The sequence below is a fragment of the Giraffa tippelskirchi genome, chromosome 2, assembly GCF_054371585.1.
Source record: "Giraffa tippelskirchi isolate mGirTip1 chromosome 2, T2T-mGirTip1v1.2.pri, whole genome shotgun sequence".
In the NCBI taxonomy this organism is placed as follows: domain Eukaryota; kingdom Metazoa; phylum Chordata; class Mammalia; order Artiodactyla; family Giraffidae; genus Giraffa; species Giraffa tippelskirchi.
In genome coordinates this window covers 33,865,641-33,879,628 of record NC_137276.1, presented here as the reverse complement: position 1 = coordinate 33,879,628, position 13,988 = coordinate 33,865,641, and the positions used below count along the sequence as shown (strand labels likewise).

The 13,988-nt window shown below is 42.1% G+C and overlaps 1 long non-coding RNA gene and 1 pseudogene across 1 annotated transcript in view; one reads left to right on the top strand and one right to left on the bottom strand.

Moving 5' to 3' along the window:
* LOC145530838 (uncharacterized) overlaps positions 1–13,731 on the bottom strand; it is a 28,026-nt gene extending 14,295 nt beyond the window's left edge. Inside the window, exons 1-3 of the long non-coding RNA XR_014072081.1 lie at positions 11,440–13,731; positions 10,126–10,194; positions 8,403–8,570 (exon numbers count right to left, since the gene is read on the bottom strand). This is a non-coding gene — a long non-coding RNA (uncharacterized LOC145530838). The remainder of the gene's footprint in view (positions 1–8,402; positions 8,571–10,125; positions 10,195–11,439) is intronic.
* Positions 474–2,292, top strand: LOC145538236 (multiple coagulation factor deficiency protein 2 homolog pseudogene; annotated as a pseudogene).
* Positions 13,732–13,988: the final 257 nt, after the last annotated feature.

Here is a 13,988-nt window from a genome sequence, read left to right as displayed (position 1 = left end):
GTTAAGTGACACACCCACCAGCGCTAAAATGATGGACAGTTGCCATGCCAACAGCTGGACACGCCCAGACAAGGACTGAAAAGGAGTATTGCCTCAGTTCCCCATCCAAACCACACCTCTGTTTTCAGATTAGTCATGAATATTCCTCCTGCTACTTCCAGTTCCCCTATTTTACCTCAATTCTCCTATATAAATTGTGTCTCCTCCCAAATCGGGTTGAGAAGTTGATTTGTGAACCAGGTTCCTACTGCATCCTTGGCCATTGAATAAAGCTTGTGCCATTCCAGTCTTAGCATCAGTTTCGTTATTGGCTGTGCAAATATTATGGGAAAAAGAACTTCCCTGGCCAACACAAGGGGTGTTGGCGCGTGCTAGGACACTGGTGCAGGTCCAGTCAACCAATTCTGTAACAAGATCAGAGTTTAAAATTCACAGTAAGAAGTTTTCTCTATGCTGAAAGAGGTACCGCTGACATGAGACCTCTGCAGCTGCTCAGAACTCACTTCCTATGCAGCCTGCCCTGGGCCTTTTATGTCGCAGGTGCCATCCCCAAGGAACCAGGGCCCACTTCTCCCATCCTGGCAGACTGGGCCTGATTAAGAACCGACTGCACAATCAAAAGTGTTTTATGGAACATCTGGACGGTGTCACCAACAAATCAGAAACAGATGTCTCCATAAGAACTACAGTTCCATTATTTCAAGATGTATGATTGTAATAGCATTAATTTGCTTGATGGCCTAGAACTCTCCACAGCCATCATTCATGTCCATAAAAAGGAAAGGAACAAACAGGTACCACTGTTATTGAGCCCAAGTTCCTTCTGCTGGCTGCACGACAGGCTAATAAATCAGGAAACCAGTTGTTGGGGCAAGCAACAATAACTTTAATCGGAAAGCTAGGAGACCAAGATGGCAGACTGCTGCTGCTTCTGCTAAGTCGCTTCAGTCATGTCTGACTCTGTGAGGCCCCACAGATGGCAGCCCACCAGGCTCCGCCGTCCCTGGGATTCTCGAGGCAAGAATACTGGAGTGGGTTGCCATTTCCTTCTCCAATGCATGAAAGTGAAAAGTGAAAGTGAAGTTGCTCAGTCGTGTCCAACTCGTAGTGACCCCATGGACTGTAGCCTACCAGGCTCCTCCGTCCATGGGATTTTCCAGGCAAGAATACTGGAGTGGGGTGCCATTTCCTTCTAGCATCTCAAAAAACCATCTTCCTTCAGTCAAAATTCAGGCTCCTTCTGTATACAAGTCGGGGGAAGGGCCCACTTTGGCACCATCCAGTGGCTAAGCCAGACCACTAAGGGTAACTGTGCTGTGCTAAGTCGATTTCAGTCATGTCTGACTCTTTTGCGACCTCATGGATCTTAGCCCACCAGGTTCTTCTGTCCATGGCATTCTCCATGCAAGAGTACTGGAGTGGGTTGCTGTGCCCTCCTCCAGGGGATCTTGCCGACCCAGGAATCCAATGGAGTCTGGGAGGGATCTTTATCACTAGCACCACCTGGGAAGTTAGTTGACAGTTGTTCACTAACGGTTGCTTGCTTGGGGGAGGGGTCACTGTTGCACCAGTCAATGGCCAAGCAGAGCCACTAATGGTAGCTGGCTGACAGTTGTTCACTAGTGGGTCGCTAGCTTGGGGGAGGAGCTCACTGTGGTGCCAGCCAGTGGCTGAGCAGGGCTGCTACAGCTGGTGCCTGCTTCACTGCCACTGCACGTGGAGCAGAAAGGGGAGGCTCCAGAAAGCAACCAGGTAGAAAGAAGTACCCCTGCCCCTCCAGCAACGTCAGCCACTAACCCTTGATGGAACCAGGCGTGCAAGCAGCCAAGACCATGGTGGCCACACAGAGGTGGTTGACTAGTCCATCAAGCATGATCACCATCTGAGGCAGTGAGTGCTGTGCGCTCAGCCCACCTCTGACCCCACCAGCCAGTCTGTGACGTCCAAGGTGGCCCCAAGCTGGCGCCCCCCATAGCGGAGCTCCTGCCTGCTGGCTTGTGCAGGGGGTGGGCAGCAGGAGCCGGCCAGTCTGGTGAGATAGCAGCAGCTAGGTACAGAGAGGTATTGTGACAGAGCAGCCCCTGCCTCAGCGGAACACAAAGGTGGGCCCGAGGAAGGGAAGGGCACATCAGGCCTCAGGTTCTAATTTGGGAGGCCACAACCGTACCACCAATGAGAGAATATGAACTGATCAACTTAATGCATGGTGTTTTGAGAGACAGTGACAAAAACAGTGATAGATACATCGACCATACCCAGTTCACAAATCATGCAGTAGGCATGATTTGGTGATAACTTTCCTCCTTATATGCAAATATGACCCATTATAATGTGATCAAACACTTTCAGTAACTCCAAATAATTCATTTCCAAAACACCACTAGGATATTTTCATAAAGACTTGCAGCAGTTTGTTACAGTAGGGTGAGAAAGAGAAACCAAGAAAAAAAAAAAAAAAGCGAGGAGAAATGGGACATATTGTAGTCTTCAAGCACTATTAAATCTCTTATTGGACAAAGACTTGATTCAAGAAACATTTTAAGAAGATTGGACAGGGACCGCCCCAATGGTCCATTCATTAGGACTGTTTGCTTCCACCTCAGGGGGCCCAGCGTTCTATCCTTGGTCAGGGAGCTAAAATCTCACAAGCAAAATGGCCAAAATAATAAAAAATGGATAATTGGAACTGAGCACTCAGGAACTTGATTGAAGAATACTGCCAAGCTCCTAGTTTTAATTCATGCTACCTGAAAAGTAAGAACAGCTTTGCTAACTGGACACACTTTTCAGTAACAGCAAGGAATGGAATGAATGCTAAATGTTTCCCCTTTAGAGAAACGTGGTCAATATTCTGTAAAGTTCCCCCAGCCAAAATGACTACTTGCTCTGGGCAAGGGGGTATTTATTAGACTATTTCAAAGATGACAGCATAAGAAGAATGTCAAGCAGTGAGTTCAGCTAGCCACAAAATCTAAGATTCTATTTCATCTGGCATTTCAGAAATGACATACCACTGACATAAGTTAAGTAACCTTTTTCAGTTTTTCAACATTTTATGAAATGACTGCCATATCCTTATACTTTATTTCTTTTATGTTTTCTTTAACCTAGGAGAAACCTTGAATCTAAATGTTCTCTACTTCTAATCATTAGCAAAATTTTCACTTTCTAAATATTTGTATTAAACTCTTGTTTCTAGGGTTTTGTTTTCTTGCAGTTAAGGAACTATCAGGAATGTAAGGACTTTGTCCCTTCTGCTTGATTCTACAGGGGTAAACCACCAGCTGGTCTAGCCTAAGTGAGAAGAGAAAAAATTCTTCATCTGCAGTGGCTAACATAATATAAGTTACATTTAGAAAGAATGTCATTTAAATTACCTCTTCTATACTGAATATGTGAATTCTTTCAGATTGGGAAAGGTTAGAAAAGAAGCCTAAAAACTCTTCACACTGTAAATGTCAATAGTAATGGAAAATGGGAAGCAGCAGCAGATTATAATTCAGCTTATTGTATATAATAGACATGCTGTGATAGGAAACGTGAAATGATGGCTGAGCGGAGGAAAAAAACTGCATAAAATTTGCTGTGGGATGTATAGAGACTTATTTTCTTTATTAAAGTATCCTTATAAGAAAACATAAGTATTTGTAAAAATGGCTCCCTGTATTAAGTATTTGTGCAATGAGCTGAATTGTGAGCTATTCTTGTAAAATCTAGTTATTTTAAAAGATTTACAGAATGAATTCTGGATATGTGACCAATACAACTGATGAAACAAAAGAAAAGAAAATTTATTCAAACTATTATGTCTTCACGGCATACTTTTTAAAATACTTATAGCTGAATTTGCAACATTGTGTTACTTTCTGCTATACAACAAAGTGATTCAGTTATACATATGTATACATTCTTTTTCATATTCTTTCCATTATGGTTTGTCACAGGATATTGCATATAGTTTCCTGTGCTATACAGCAGGGCCTTGTTTTTTATCTGTGCTATATATAATAGTTTGCATCTGCTAGTCCCAAACTCCCAATCCATCTCTCTCCTAACTTCCTCCCCTTTGGCAACCACAAGTCTGTTTTCTATGTCTGTGAGTCTGTTTCTGTTTCATAGATAAGTTCATTTGTGTCATATTTTAGATTCCACATATATGAGTGATGTTATACAGTATTTGTCTTTCTCTTTCTGACTTACTTCACTTAGTATGTTAATTTCTAGATCCATCCATGTAGCTGCAAATGCCAACTGTTGCTGCGAAGAGGCAAAGAGGGAAATATATAGCATGCCATGCTTATAATTAGAAAAGAAAGCCTCAAATCAGTGGTCTAAATATCCATCTTGAAATTACTAGGGAAAAAAACAAACAAACTAACTAACCTAAAACAAAGAGAAAGAAGTGAATAACAAAGATAATTAAAGAAATCAATTAAATATCTCCATGCATGCACGCTCAGTCATGTCTGTCTTTGTGCAACCCCACGGACCGTAGCCCACTAGGCTCCTCTGTCCATGGAGTTCTGCAGACAAGAATATTGGAGTGGGTTGCCACACATTTCTCCAGGGGATCTTCCCAACCCAGGGATCGAACCCAGGTCTTTTGCATTACAGGCAGATTCTTTACCATCTGAGCCACCAGGGGGTCCTATCCCAGCTTAGAAACCCCCAAAGTACAAATGGATAAGAAAGCTGTGGTATATATACACAATGGAATATTACTCAGCCATTAAAAAGAATACATTTGAATCAGTTCTAATGAGGTGGATGAAACTGTAGCCTATTATACAGAGTGAAGTAAGCCAGAAAGAAAAACACCATTACAGTATACTAACGCATATATATGGAATCTAGAAAGATGGTATCGATAACCCTATAGGTGAGACAGAATAAGAGACACAGATGTGTAGAACAGTCTTTTGGACTCTGTGGGAGAGGGCGAGGGTGGGATGATTTGAGAGAATGGTATGGAAACAGGTATATTATCATATGTGAAATGTATCACCAGTCCAGGTTCAATGCATGAGACAGGGTGCTCAGGGCTAGTGCACTGCGATGACCCAGAGGGGTGGGATGGGGAGGGAGGTGGGAAGGGGGTTCAGGATAGGGAACACATGTACACCCGTGGTGGATCCATGTCAATGTATGGCAAAACCACTACAATATTGTAAACTAATTAGCCTACAATTAAAATAAATAAATTTATATTTAAAAAAAAGGGGAGAAAAGACACAAATTACTAATGTCAGAGGTGAAAGAAGAGTCATCACACAGAGGTTTGAGAATCTTGGCTCAATTCTTTCAGCTAAGAATATGAAGTAAAGAAACTGCTTGCCCTAGAGGGTGAAGAAAGCTCAGTCCCTTTCTGAGTGGGATGAACCCAGAAGAGCAGAAGTCTGACTGAGGCAAGTCTCTCCCCATCAGAGTCACCAGGTATTCAGATCCCTCTCAGGAGGGACGATTCTCCTTTAGCAGGTGGGTACAGCTAGGGAGGAGGGGGCAGAACAGTAGGAGCAAGACTCTGTTGTGCTAAACATGCAGGACCAGAAAAATAAAAAGGCATTTCCTCAGCCCCAAGGTGTAGCCCAGAGCCTAGCCTCATTCTGCTGGTGACTTGTTTTGCTTCAGTTTGTCCACTGTTCTTGGTCTTTGCCCATCTACACCCACCTATCACTGCAAGAATGAGATATGTGGGCTTAAACTAAATCAAGAGAAATCCTCAAAAATCCTACCAAAGAGAATTTACCCAGCCCTCTGCCCTATGCTTCCTACATGACAGGAAAGAGTCAGCTCTCCAACTTCTGTGACACAGACAAGAAGGTATCATTAGATTCTTTTATTTTAGCTAACAGTATGTAAGGGTCCACACTGTGGTCTTTCCTCCCACTTCAAGGCTATGCTTACCTGTGTTTCAGCAATGACTGACCTTCACCCCAGGCCTTGAACAAGAGTCTGTAACCCTAGAGAGGGCTTGTCACCTTTTCCCCCAGACTCCAGGCAGGAATGAAGTGGACAACTTGGTTTTTTAACTCCTGTTTCCCCTGTAGCATCTTCTTTAAAAAAAATTATTTATATACTTATTTATTTGGCTGCACTGGGTCATAGTTGCAGCATGTGGGATCTAGTTCCCTGACCAGGGATCGAACTGAGGCCCCCTGCATTGGAAACATGGAGTCTTAGCCACTGGACTATCAGAGAGGTATCCTATGCTAAACTTTTAATTGGTGGTTGACCATTTCACTATTTCTTGTCTTTTTTCAAAAGAATCAATAAAGCCAAACAACAAGCATCCTGTTTCACTGTTCTTACAATTACAAAGTTTCCCATGCTTTTCCAATGCCTTGTGCATTCCGTTCCACAAATAAGCCAAACCCATTCTCCATTGGTGAATATTTTAATAATTGCCCTTCTCTATTGCATCAGGACAACTGCACTGTATTCACGAGTAGTGACAAGGCACTCATTCCCAGATGGACAGCAGGTGAGCCAGCTCTAAATCCTACCTTTCATGGACCACTCCCAATACATTGTCATGGTTTAGTATACAGGTTTACTAGGGAGGATTTTTAGGATCCTCACCGCGGGTAGGAGATGAAGTCAGGACAAGGCAGAGAGACAGATGAGCTGCAATGCAGCTTAACAAAGGGGAACTCTGAAGCTACCAGGCTTCCAGAGTCACCTAAAGTTGGGGTCTGGGCACTTTACACCTCAATATTGATCAGTCATTGCACGTGTTACTCAGGAAAAGGGAATGACATTGGGCAATGAAGAAGAGGGCTGATAGCTGATGTCTGTCAGTTGTCAGTACATCCAAAAGCTGGGCAAATAAGCCCCTTGGTCCTGCATGAAGACTGATTGGGACAGCATCACCCAGTACCTATTGCAACAGTCTACAACACCCCACAAGACCTGGCCCCTGGGTTCCTCTTCAAAAGCATCTCCAACGACACTTCCTTTTTTCACTTCCTCTGGGCACATTGGCTTCTCTCTCGTCCCTGGAACACACCAGCCTCAGGGCCTTTGCATGTCCTGCTCCCTCTGCCTTGAACGCTTCTTCCCCAAGTGGCCCTGTGACTCCCAGGCTCAGATGTCCCTCCTCAAAGAGGGTACCCAACCCTCAGCTTAAAACAGTCCACCCCATCCATATCACTTTTCCCCTTGCTCTGCTGTCTTTCTCCATGTTGTTTCTCACTCTCTTACCATGAATTGTACTTGTTTCTTTATTGTCTGTCTCCCCCTGCAAAGCAAGCCCCATGAGGGCCAGGCTATGACCTATCTTGTTCACCATTACGGGTCCTGCCCTGGATCATTGCACGGCACAGGGTCAGGACTCAGCAGGAGTTAAGGAAGTAGATCAAGTCCCTCTGTCCTCCTCACTGCACCCTCTGGATGTTCCTATGAGGTTAGAGACGCCTCCAAGGCTGTGCCAGGGAAATGGGCAACCTGACCACCTGGGCCCAGATCACCTCCTGCCTCTGAGTCTCAGCTGCTTTATCAGAAGCCACCACCCACTGAGGAAGAGGGACAGGGTGCCCAGTGGAGCCAAAGAGGAACTACCAGTTGGTGTTAGAGTTTATCAATAGAGATGGATTGGTTTGGATGTAAACAAGTTGTAATTTGTGAGAACTAAAGCCACATGCTCTCCAACCAGCCAGGCTTCCTCACAGGTTCGAGGATGCAGGCAGTGGTCAACAGTTTTCTCAGCAAATATAGCCACTGCCTATCAGTGAAGCTACATGCCTATCAGCATGACAGTGTATCATGGTTACATACACGAATGAATTACAGCGATTGCTTGCTCACTCACTTTCCATTCGCTGTGTAATTATTCCACATTTCATTTTTTAAATGAAAAATAAGGTATGTTTCCCCCTGCCACTCCTGTGAAAAACAATGGACTTACAGACTAAGCCTACAGACTATACGTGACTTGAAGGACTGCTCCAACCAAAAGTGCAGCTGGGATGAAGGTCAGAAGGTCAAGAAGAGTGAAGAGCAGACCATTCCATGACTCTGGGACTCAGAACAGCATAGCAACCCTGAAGTCAGGAGGGGAGACACTGGGAATGTGGGGAAGGGCAAATTGGGGGATCCAAAGGAAAAGCTAAGCATGTATTACCGCTGGGGTGGTCGGGGTGGGAGGAAATAGACTGGGAAGGGGCAGATCAACTTTAAAATGGGAAATAAAGCCTCCTGAACAGAAGAAAAGGGGGCATCAGAAAACCTCCAGTTCAGTACAGTTTAGTTGCTCAGTCGTGTCTGACTCTTTGCAACCCCATGGACTGTAGCACGCCAGGCTTCCCCGTCTATCACCAACTCCCAGAGCTTGCTCAAACTCATGTCCACTGAGTTGGTGATGCCATCCATCCACCTCATCCTCTGTCGTCCCCTTCTCCTCCTACCTTCAATCTTTCCAGCATCAGAGTCTTTTCCAATGAGTCAGTTCTTCACATTAGGTGGCCAAAGTACCGGAGTTTCAACTTCAGCATCAGTCCTTCCAGTGAATATTCAGGGTTGATTTCCTTTAGGACTGACTGGTTTGATCTCCTTGCAGTCCAAGGGACTCCAGCCTTCAAATAACACACTAGCCAGGTTCATGTACAATACATAGAATTCACACTTGCAAGTACTTACTTAAATGGGAAAGTTATACTAAAGGAGATGTCACCCTAAACTAGCCAAGATGGGGTTCTTTTGACTTTTTTTTTTGTTGCATATACAGCTAGAGAAAGCCAGCTATAAAATCAGATAGACTGAATGAAATGTTTAGTTTGATTGTATTTAGAAGCTTCTAAAAGAGGAAATGATAATGTAATTTCTTTGCAGGACACCAACAAAAACTTGCTGGTTTCAAAAGGCCACTGATGCTGGCTGGGTCCCTCTCTCTGTTCCTCCCAGTTCCTCTAAGTGTCCACAGTATCCTCTCCTCCTTGCCATCCACCTGTCCCTGAACTTCCTTTTTGTAACACTGAAATTGATTCCCCTCAGAAGGCAACAATAATTCTAAAGCATTGATTAAAATGCTGTGATTCAGAACTAGAACAAAAAATTTCACAATTCATATGGAAACACAAAAGACCCCCAATAGATAAAGCAGTCTTGAGAAAGAAGAATGGAGCTGGAGGAATTAACCTTCCTGACTTCAAATTATACTACAAAGCTACAGTCATCAAGACAGTATGGTACTGGCACAAAAACAGAAATATAGGCCAATGGAATAAGATAGAAAGCCCAAAAATAAACCCATGCATCTATGGGTACCTTATTTTTGACAAAGGAGGCAAGAATATACAATGAGGCAAAGACAGCCTCTTCAATAAATGGTGCTGTGAAAACTGGACAGCTACATGTAAAAGAATGAAATTAGAACACTTCCTAACACCATACACAAAGATAAACTCAAAATGGATTAAAGACCTAAATGTAAGACCACAAACTATAAAACTCTTAGAGGATAACATAGGCAGAACACTCAATGACATAAATCAAAGCAAGATCCTCTATGACCCATCATCTCCTAGAGTAATGGAAATAAAAACAAAAGTAAACAAGTGGGACCTGATTAAACTTAAAAGCTTTTGCACAGCAAAGGAAACTTTAAGCAAGATGAAAAGACAACTCTCAGAATGGGAGAAAATAATAGCAAATGAAACTAACAAAGGATTAATTTCCAAAATATACAAGCAGCTCATACAACTCAATACCAGAAAAACAAACAACCCAATCAAAAAGTGGGAAAAAGACCTGAACAGACATTTCTCCAAAGAAGACATACAGATGGCTAACAAACACTGGAAAGATGCTCAGCATCACTCATTACTAAAGACATGCAAATCAAAACTACAATGAGATATCACCTCACACCGGTCAGAATGGCCATTATCAAAAAGTCTACAAACAATAAATGCTGGAGAGGGTATGGAGAAAAGGGAATGCTCTTGCACTGTTGGTGGGAATGTAAATTCCACAGCCACTGTGGAAGACGGTATGGAGATTCCTTAAAAAGTTAGAAATAAAACCACAATCAGTTCAATTTAGTTCAGTCTCTCAGTCACTCAGTCTTTGCGACCCCATGGACTGCAGTACACCAGGCTTCCCTGTCCATCACCAACTCCCAGAGCTTACTCAAACTCATGTCCATTGAGTTGGTGATGCCACCATATGACCCAGCAATCCCACTCCTAGGCATGTACCCTGAGGAAACCAAAATTGAAAAAGACACATGTTATGGCAAAAACCACCACAATATTGTAAAACAATTAGCCCGCAACTAAAATAAATAAATTTATTTAAAAAAAAGAAAAGAAAAAGACACATGTTTCCCAGTGTTCATCGCAGCACTATTTACAATAGCTAGAATGTGGAAGCAACCTAGATGTCCATCGCTAGATGAATGGATGAAGAAGTTGAGGTATATATACACAATGGAATTTTTACTCAACCATAAAAAGGAATGTATTTGAGTCAGTTCTAATGAGGTGGATGAACCTAGAACCTATTATACAGACTGAAGTAAGTCAGAAAAAGAAACATAAATATCATATTCTAACTCATATATATATGGAATCTAGAAAAATGGTACTGAAGAATTTATCTACAGAGCAGTAATGGAGAAACAGACATAGAGAACAGACTTATAGTGAGGAGAGAGAGGAGTGAGATGTATGGAAAGAGTAACATTGAAACTTCCATTAACATACATAAAATAGATAGCCAACAAGAATTTGCTCAAGAAACTCAAACAGGGGCTCTGTATCAATCTAGAGGGGTGGGCTAGGGAAGGAGATGGGAGGTAGGTTTAAAAGGGAGGGGATATATGTATACCTATGGCTGATTCATGTTGAGGTTTGACAGAAAACAACAAAATTCTGTAAAGCAATTATCCTTCAATAAAAAAATCAATTAAAAAAGAAAATAAGGATATCATCAAATATACAGGAACTCAGAAATTTTGTTCTTCTTCTTACTCCTTATATAAAAGGTAACTTCTTTGTGAGTTACTTGCGGATGTACTCCAGCAAGATGAGGGAGTATAATAAAACAAAGAGAAATAAAAAAAGAAAATCAAAATGAAAATTCTAATATGATAACCCTGTAGTAACTGTAGACATAGATCAATCCAGATTGGAGCAAGAATATAGAGGCCTCTGGGAATGGGTCAGTGGTTTGTTATGGCCATCTCCTACCAGCTCACAAAAGCCCACTGTTAATTTTCAGGAATGTTCCAAGTCAGCTGTTTAAAACATTTTAACATTAACTTCTGTAAATTTATAGTTAAATGTTATATTAAAAACAAAGAAAATAAACATGCAAAAAAAATGTCTGTGATTATTTTGGTCATTTTTTAAAAACATTTTCTCAAAATTCTTAAAGGAGAAAAAGTCCTTTTAGGAGAAGCTTGCATTATCTCCCTGTGCCTTTGAGATGTAAATATTCTACCTGATCTTCTTAAGCATCCTGTTCTGTGTCTTGAGGTCTTGGTTTGTCAACCAGTGAGAAAAATCTCTCTGGTCTCTTGCATCCAGAAGGTACTCATGCAGTGTATATTTGGCATCCGGTCAAACAGACTGGGAATTCAGAGCAGTCTTTTTGCCTGGCATGCCTGCTCTCCAGGAAGTTGGTCATAAGGGGTCCTGATCTATAAGCACTTTTTTCATTTCAACCTTCATTGCATCTGCTTATATGAAGGCCTTGACTTTATAGATTATTGAGGGTGGCGGGGGGAGGCAGAAGGGAAGGAATAAACTTCCCAGATCTTGTGAGGGCTGCATCGTTTGCACTCTCCTGTGGGAACACCTCTTGCATCTTATTAGTTTGAGTCATCGTTAAGATCCTGTTTGTCAATGGTCAGATGATGGACCTTTCAATTGGAAAAAACTTCTAAATTGGTAAATTTTTAGAGAGCTCTAATCATAAACAGCTGTTTAATTGGTACGTATGGAAAGAGTAAATTAAAAATGAATACAAAGAAATATGGTGGCTTACTTTAAGAAAGACTATAGTTTAAAAAAAAAAACCTGTTGGGGAAGCCTATTTGAATTTGTGGTCTCAGCTTCATCTCAATGGGTCTTACAGATGCCAATATAAACATTGAAAGTGAAAGTCATTCAGTCATGTCTGACTCTTTTCAATCCCATGGACTATATAGTCCATGGAATTCTCTAGGCCAGAATACTGGAGTGGATAGTCTTTCCCTTCTCCAGGGGATCTTTCCAACCCAGGGATCGAAGCCAGGTCTCCCGCATTGCAGGCGGTTTCTTTACCAACTAAGCTATCAGGGAAGCCCAATTGTCTGGCACTCCAGTGATTAGCACTCTAAGCTCTCACTGCTGAGTGCCCTGGGTTCAATTCCTGGTTGGCAATCTAAGATCCCACAAGCTGGGTGGTGTAGCAAAAAGAAAAAGAAGAATAAAAGGACTTTCATACTAAAAATACAAAACAGAAAACATTAACATTGTTGATCAACTACACTCCAATATAAAATAAGAATTAAAAATAAAAAGAAATGGGTGAAAAAAATAAACCAGCTCTTTCACTCCCCCACCAAAGAAAACAAACAAACAAAAAAAATTGGTTGATTAATGTTAGTTAGGTTCATTAACAAGGGAATAGGAAGGGTTATTAAGGGGAAAATCATGGGACTTGCCCCAACAGGATGGAAATCTTTAGAAGGCTATTAAGAAATGAGATAAATAAAATGGATGTTGATGGGATTAAAACAAAGGCTTTGATACAGCACTATCTAAGATTGGATGGGTCAAATGAACCCTCTCCATTGGTCCTCTCAACATTAAAGGGCCCAAGCAAGTCCTCTTTATTTACCCCAGTTTGGAGGAATTTTAAAAGCTGGAAGAGAAAAAAAAAAAAAAAAAAGCTGGAAGAGGAAAAAATTACACTGAGAAGGAAGAAAAAATTACACTGAAAAGGCTAACAACAATTGCTTAGATCAACAGTTATTTAGACCAATTAATCAAGTTAAAGATTGACTGAAGAGCCTGGGTCCCTTGACTCGACCCCACAAAGCCTTTTATACAGAAGTGGAAAAAATGACTGGGGAATAGAAAGGAAAAGTTTCTGGGACTCCTTTTAAGACTGAGACTTTTGATGGGGTCCTCATGGAGGCTAAAGTTAAAGGTCTAAGAGCTGATGGAACTGAGATGAAGCTTATAAGAAAATTGGTGTATTCGAACAGGCTGTATGTTAAGATGGTTGCATATCTTTTACCTAATCATATTGTGAAGACAGACCTTATGTCTCACTGGGAATTGCTTCCCCTGCCTGGCATTATAAAATAGGGCATACAAATATGCCCTTCAGGGAGTATTAAACCTACTGAAGGGGACCAATAGAGTTATCTAAGCCCAGTGTGAAGTGACAAACAGGGGCTAATATTCAGGGGCTATTAGAAGCAGTGACAGAGACTTTTAGTCCTAGTGTAAATTTGTCTGGGTTGGATTTGTGTGCTCAGTAGAGAAGCCTTTATTGAATGCCTTGTTCAAACTTTTTGAAGGCATGATACATTGAACCCTGAAGTTCTAGAATATAGAAAGCGTTTTACTTCCATTTTAGTCAGAGATCTTCCTGCTGCTGCTGCTGCTGCTGCTGCTGCTGCTAAGTCGCTTCAGTTGTGTCCGACTCTGTGCGACCCCACAGACTGCAGCCCACCAGGCTCCGCTGTCCCTGGGATTCTCCAGGCAGGAATACTGGAGTGGGTTGCCATTTCCTTCTCCAGTGCATGAAAGGGAAAAGTGAAAGTGAAGTCGCTCAGTGGTGTCTGACTCTTAGTGACCCCATGGGCTGCAGCCTACCAGGCTCCTCCTTCCATGGGATTTTCCAGGCAAGAGTACTGGAGTGGGATGCCGTTGCCTTCTCCCTTCCTGCTGATGGAAAGAAGCAAATCAAAGACAATGTAGTTGAGCAGATCAATCTTTTGATATCATTTTGGTGGCAGTCCAGTTCTTTATTTTATTTTATTTTATTTATGGCTG